Here is a 6,000-nt window from a genome sequence, read left to right as displayed (position 1 = left end):
GTGGGTGCCGCGCACCAGCATGGCACATGTATACATATGTAACTAACCTGCACATTGTGCACATGTACCCTAAAACTTAAAGTATAATAAAATAAAATAAAAGAAAAAAGAAAAAAATAAAAATAAGGCTGAGCGAGGTGGCTCACGCCTGTGATCCCAGCATTTTGGGAGGCCGAGGCGGGTGGATCACAAGGTCAGGAGATGAAGACCATCCTGGCTGGCATGGTGAAACCCCATCTCTACTAAAAATACAGAAACAAAATTAGCCAGGCATGGTGAAACCCCATCTCTACTAAAAATACAGAAACAAAATTAGCCAGGCGTGGTGGCAGGCGCCTGTGTTCCCAGCTACTCGGGAGGCTGAGGCAGGAGAATGGTGTGAACCTGGGAGGTGGAGCTTGCATTCAGCCGAGATCCTGCCACAACACTCCAGCCTGGGTGACAGGGGGAGACCCCGTCTCAAAAAAATAAATAAATAAATAAAAATAAAAATAAAGGCACTGGTCTTATTCATGAGTAGTCAACACCCATGATCAAATTATCTGAAAGGCCCCATCTGCAGGAACATCCTATTGGAGAATAAGAACTCTGAACATGGCTTTTGGCCAAAATGAACATCCAGACCAGGGAGCCTGCATCATTTTTTAAATGTTTTTATTGTACAATTTGTTTTATACAATGTTTTCTCTGATCCCAGTTTATCAATTTTCCCAGTACACATTCTATGTTTTATATCTTATGCATGGTGAACTAGATATCTAAGGGAAATGCGTATATATAGAATTGCTGTATGGCCTGGCTGTTATTTAACTGTAGTTGTGATATCATAATTGAGCCCTCTGACACTGTTAGTCATTTCTTCTTTTCTTTTTTGAGAGAAAGTCTCTCCCTGTTACCCAGGCTGGAGTGCAATTGCATGATCTCGGCTCAGCGCAACTTCTGCCTCCCGGGTTCAAATGGCACTCCACTTGTTAATGTCAAAAAGTGCCACCGGGTGCAGTGCCTCATGCCTGTAATCCTAGGACTTTGGGGGGTTGAGGTGGGTGGATCACTTGAGGTCAGGAGTTCGAGACCAGCCTGGCCTACATGGTGAAACCTTATCTCTACTAAAAATGCAATAATTAGCCATGCATGGTGGAGCATGCCTGTAATCCCAGCTACTCAGGAGGCTGAGGCAGGAGAATTGCTGGAACTCAGGAGGCGGAGGTTGCATTTTGGTGAGATCGCGCCATTTTACTCCAGCCTGGGTGACAGAGCAAGACTTTGTCTCAAAAAAATAAAAATACATAAAATCAAAAAAAATCACAAAGTGCCTGTTTTGCATGGATATACTTGATATTCCTTTGTGGATTATCCTGTCTCCTTTCTTTCTGAAAAGCCAGGTATTACAGTAGCCGGTCTTTTCTGAGTCTGAAGCATCCTGCCTGACATGTTTGTTCGCACTCACCCATGCCTTCTGTCAGTCCCTCTCATCTTCGCTTAAATTCCATCTTCTAGGCCGGGCGCCGGGGCTCACGCCTGTTATCCCAGCACTTTGGGAGGCTGAGGCGGGTGGATCATGAGGTCAGGAGATGGAGACCATCCTGGCTAACATGGTGAAACCCTGTCTCTACTAAAAATACAAAAAAATTAGCCGGGCGTGGTGGCAGGTGCCTGTAGTCCCAGCTACTCGGGAGGCTGAGGCAGAAGAATGGCATGAACCCGGGAGGCGGAACTTGCAGTGAGCAGACACCGCAAGACTCCATCTCAAAAAAAAAAAAAAAATCCCTCTTCTATAACTCAGTGACATGAATTTCCATAGAGGCTGCACTGGGCATGGTCCTGGGAAGGGCTCACACCAGACATGGATGGAGATGGGGTAAGGGTCCCATGGTGTCAGTGCTGCTGGGCAGCTGGGATTGTTCAGGCACCACATTTGGATGCACGTTTAGCTCTTTGTGGACTGGATCCCAGAAACTACATATGAAAGTCATACATTAATGTGCACTGATATCTTGTACATTCTGGAAAGGAGACCAATAAAGGGAGATATTTTGTTTCTGATTTTGTAATGCATTTGAAGTCAATTTTTTTTTTTTTTTTAAAGACAGGGTTTTGCTCTGTGGCCCAGTCTGGGGTGCAATGGTACAATTCTAGTTTATAGCAGCCTCAAACTCCTGGTCTCAAGTGATCCACACATTACCCTCCCAAGGAGCTAGGATGACAGGCATGTGTCACCATATCTGGCTAAGTCTTTCATTTTTTATTATGTGGCTATGGGGTCTTGCTATTTTGTCCAGGCAGGAGTACGGTGGTATAGTCAAAGCTCACTATAGCTTTGAGCTCCTGGCCTCAAGTGATCTTCCCATTTCAGCCTCCCATTTCAGCCTCCCAAATTGCTGAGATAACAGATATGAGACAGCCAGTCCTGGCTGGACTCTGCACTTTTTTTTCTTTTTTAGGTGGGTGAGAATGGAGTCTTGCTCTGTCACCAGGCTGGATTGCAGTGGCACAATATCTGTCGGCTCACTATACCCTCCACCTCCTGGGTTCAAGCAATTCTCCTGGCTCAGCCTCCCAAGTAGCTGGGACTACAGGTGCGCACCACCAGGCCCAGCTGAGTTTTTGTTTGTTTGTTTATTTGTTTGTTTTTTGAGATGGAGTCTCATTCTGTCACCCAGGCTGGAGTGCATTGGCACGGTCTCGGCTCACTGCAACTTCTGCCTCCCGGGTTCAAGCAATTCTCCTACCTCATCCTTCTGAGTAGCTGGGACTACAGGCATGCACCATCACACCCAGCTAATATTTGTATTTTTAGTAAAGATGGGGTTTTGCCTTGTTGGCCAGGCTGCTTTCAAAATCCTGACCTCATGATCTTTCCACCTCATCCTCCCAAAGTGCTGGGATTACAGGTGTGAGCCAGCCCACCCAGAGCTAAGTTTTGTACTTTTAGTAGAAACACGGTTTCACCACATTGGTCAGGCTGGTCTCAGACCTCTGAACTCAGGTGATCCACCCGCCTTGGACTCCCAAAATGCTGGGTTTACAAGCATTTGCCACAATTCCCAGTTTTGACTCTGCACTTTTAATGACTTAGAATGGAATGGAAAGTGGAGGTAACATCAGTGGTAGAGGATAATTTGTTCTATTATTGCTTTTAAAACAGGAAATCGGCCTCCCAAAGTGCTAGGATTACAGGCGTTGAGCAACCACTCCCGGACAAAGAAAGTTCACTTAGGCATCCCCTTTCCTGTCCAGCCTTCCACCAGTTCCCTTGGCTCAATGGGGAATCACTGCTGAGAGTACTGTGGCAAGTCAGCGTAAGTCCTACAGAAATGTATTCAGACACCATTATGAGATTTTAGATAAAATTCTTGGATGAATGTGCCTGTCACCCAGACTGGAGTGCAGTGGTGCAATCTTGCCTCACTGCAGACTCTTTCCTCCAGGTTCAAGTGATTCTTGTGCCTCAGCCTCCTGAATACCTGAGACTAAAGGTGTGTGCCGCTATGCCTGGATAAGTTTTTTGTATTTTTAGTAGAGATGGAGTTTCACCATGTTGGCCAGGGTGGTCTGGCACTCCTGGCCTCTAGTGATCCATCCTCCTCAGCCTCCCAAAGTGCTGGGATTACAGGCATGAGCCACTGTGCCCGGCCAAATGATTTTTTTGTTGTTGTTTTGTTTTTTGTTTTGTATGTTTTGTGAGACAGGTGTCTGACCCTGTCAACAGGCTGGAACTTACTAGCACATTGCAACCTCTGCTTCATGGGTTCAAATGATTCTCTAGCCTCGGCCAACTGAGTAGCTGCATTACAGGTATGTGCCATCATGCTTGGCTAATGGTTATATTTTTAGTAGAGACGGAGTTTCTCCATATTGGCCAGGCTGGTCTTAGACTCCTGGCCTCAAGTGATCCTCCCTCCTCGGCCTCCCAAGTACTGGGATTACATGCGTGAGCCACTGAGCTCAACATGATAAATGTTTTGTTCTGGTATTTTATCCTGCAAGTGTTAAAATATTCCACGTTTTCAAGGTAGGAAACAAGATAGCTTACTGTTTTTCATCCTCCTTGGAGCATTTTCTGAATGAAGACACATGAGTCCTTCCCAGTTTTTCACTGTTACCAAGAATGCCACACTGGCTGCCTGTGAGTGTGCTGACTTTGCTACATGTATCTGGAGGGTTCCTGCAGGAGGGGCTATTGAGAAACTGACTGCTTCTTCTAGGACGTGGCATTTCCTCATTTCTTAGATCTGGGAAGATTCCATCCCCACCCCCAGGTGTAAAAGCGCCCTCTCTGAGAACATGAGAGAGCACCATGTGCCCTGCAGCCTCTGCATTTCAGGCTCAAGCGATCCTCCCATCTCAGCCTCCCAAGTAGCTGGGACTACAGGTGTGCACCACCATGTCCAGCTAATTTTTGTATTTTTGGTAGAAACATGGTTTCAACATGTTGCCCAGGCTTATTTTGAATTTTTAGTCCCGTTATTTCTAAGTCTCTGTTTTATAAATTTGTGTATAATTTCTTGGGATCATCCATGTTATCTCTTTGTATATCTGGTTATGTTCTGTTGGAACTTCAGCAGTTCAGAAATCAGCCAGCTTTCACGGTTTTTGGTGTCTGACTTCAGTGAGGAAGAACACTCTCCAATCAGACTGGCTAGAGATTCCTGAGACCTCTCCAGATTTTTCTTTATTTTCGTCTTTAAAGTTAGTTATTTCTTTTTTTGAGATGGAGTCTCTCTATGTCACCCAGGCTGGAGTGCAGTGGCACAATCTCAGCTCACCGCAACCTCTGCCTCCCAGGTTCAATTGATTCTTCTGTCTCAGCCTCTTGAGTATCCGGGACTACAGGTGAGCACCACCACACCTCGCTAATTTTTGTATCTTTAGTAGAGATGGGGTTTTACCATGTTGGCCAGGCTGGTTTCACAGTCCTGACCTCAGGTGATCAGCCCACCTCGGCCACCCAAAGTGCCGGGATTGCAGGCATGAGCCACCGCGACCAGTCATGGATAGCTTTAAATCAACAAAGTAATAAGTTGTGTTAGACTGTCAGCCAACCGGCAGGTAGACATATCTTTGTTTTTACCTGGATGCCTATGTAAGAAAAACTTAAAGAGGAGGCATTCCCTTTGTTTTTGAGGACACCCTACTGTGTAACTGGTAGTGTGTTTTTTTTTTTGCTTTTTGTTTTGTTTTGTTTTATTTTATTTTGTTTTGAGACAGAGTCTCGCTCAGGCATGAGCCACTGCGCCGGCCATATTTATTATTATTATTAATATTATTTATTTTTTGTTTTTGAGATGGAGTTTCACTCTTGTTGCTTGGGCTGGAGTGCAATGGCGTGATCTTGGCTCACCACAACCTCCATGTCTCCTGGGCTCAAGCGATTCTCCTCCCTGAGCCTCCCGAGTAGCTGGGAATAGAGGCGCATGCCAACAGGCCAGGCTAATTTTTGTATTTATGGGAGAGATGGGGTTTCTCCATATTGGTCAGGCCGGTCTCCAACTTCCGACCTGAGGCCATCTGTCCTCCTCGGCCTTCCAAAACGCTGGGATTACAGGCTTGAGCCACCGCGCCTGGCCTGAAGTGGTATCTTTTAGAAAGTAACTAAACCTTTTTTCAGTTTAATGACCCAAGGATGTATTTCTGAAGGTCTTGAGAGCGATCCTTGTAAGGCAAACTACAAGGGAGATAGTACCTGTATCTCAGTAGGAAGTTAAATAATTCAAACATCAGATATTTCAAATTTAAAGCTACGGACATTTAAATAATTCTGAGCCTTGAGAGGAACATGGTCACGCAACCTGAGTCCAGTGGTGTGCAGGCGCAAGTTCTAAGAGTTTTACTGGCCAGGTGCGGTGGCTCACGCCTGTAGTCTCAGCACTTTGGGAGGCTAAGGTGGGTGGAACACTTGAGGTCAGGAATTAGAAACCAGCCTGGGCAACATGGTGAAACCCCGTCTCTACTGAAAATACAAAAGCATTAGCCAGGCATGGTGGCGTGTGTCTGTAATCC

Source organism: Gorilla gorilla, chromosome 20 (assembly GCF_029281585.2).
Source record: "Gorilla gorilla gorilla isolate KB3781 chromosome 20, NHGRI_mGorGor1-v2.1_pri, whole genome shotgun sequence".
In the NCBI taxonomy this organism is placed as follows: Eukaryota; Metazoa; Chordata; class Mammalia; order Primates; family Hominidae; genus Gorilla; species Gorilla gorilla.
The sequence above is the reverse complement of the archived record's forward strand: the minus strand, read 5'-3'. Positions refer to the sequence as shown.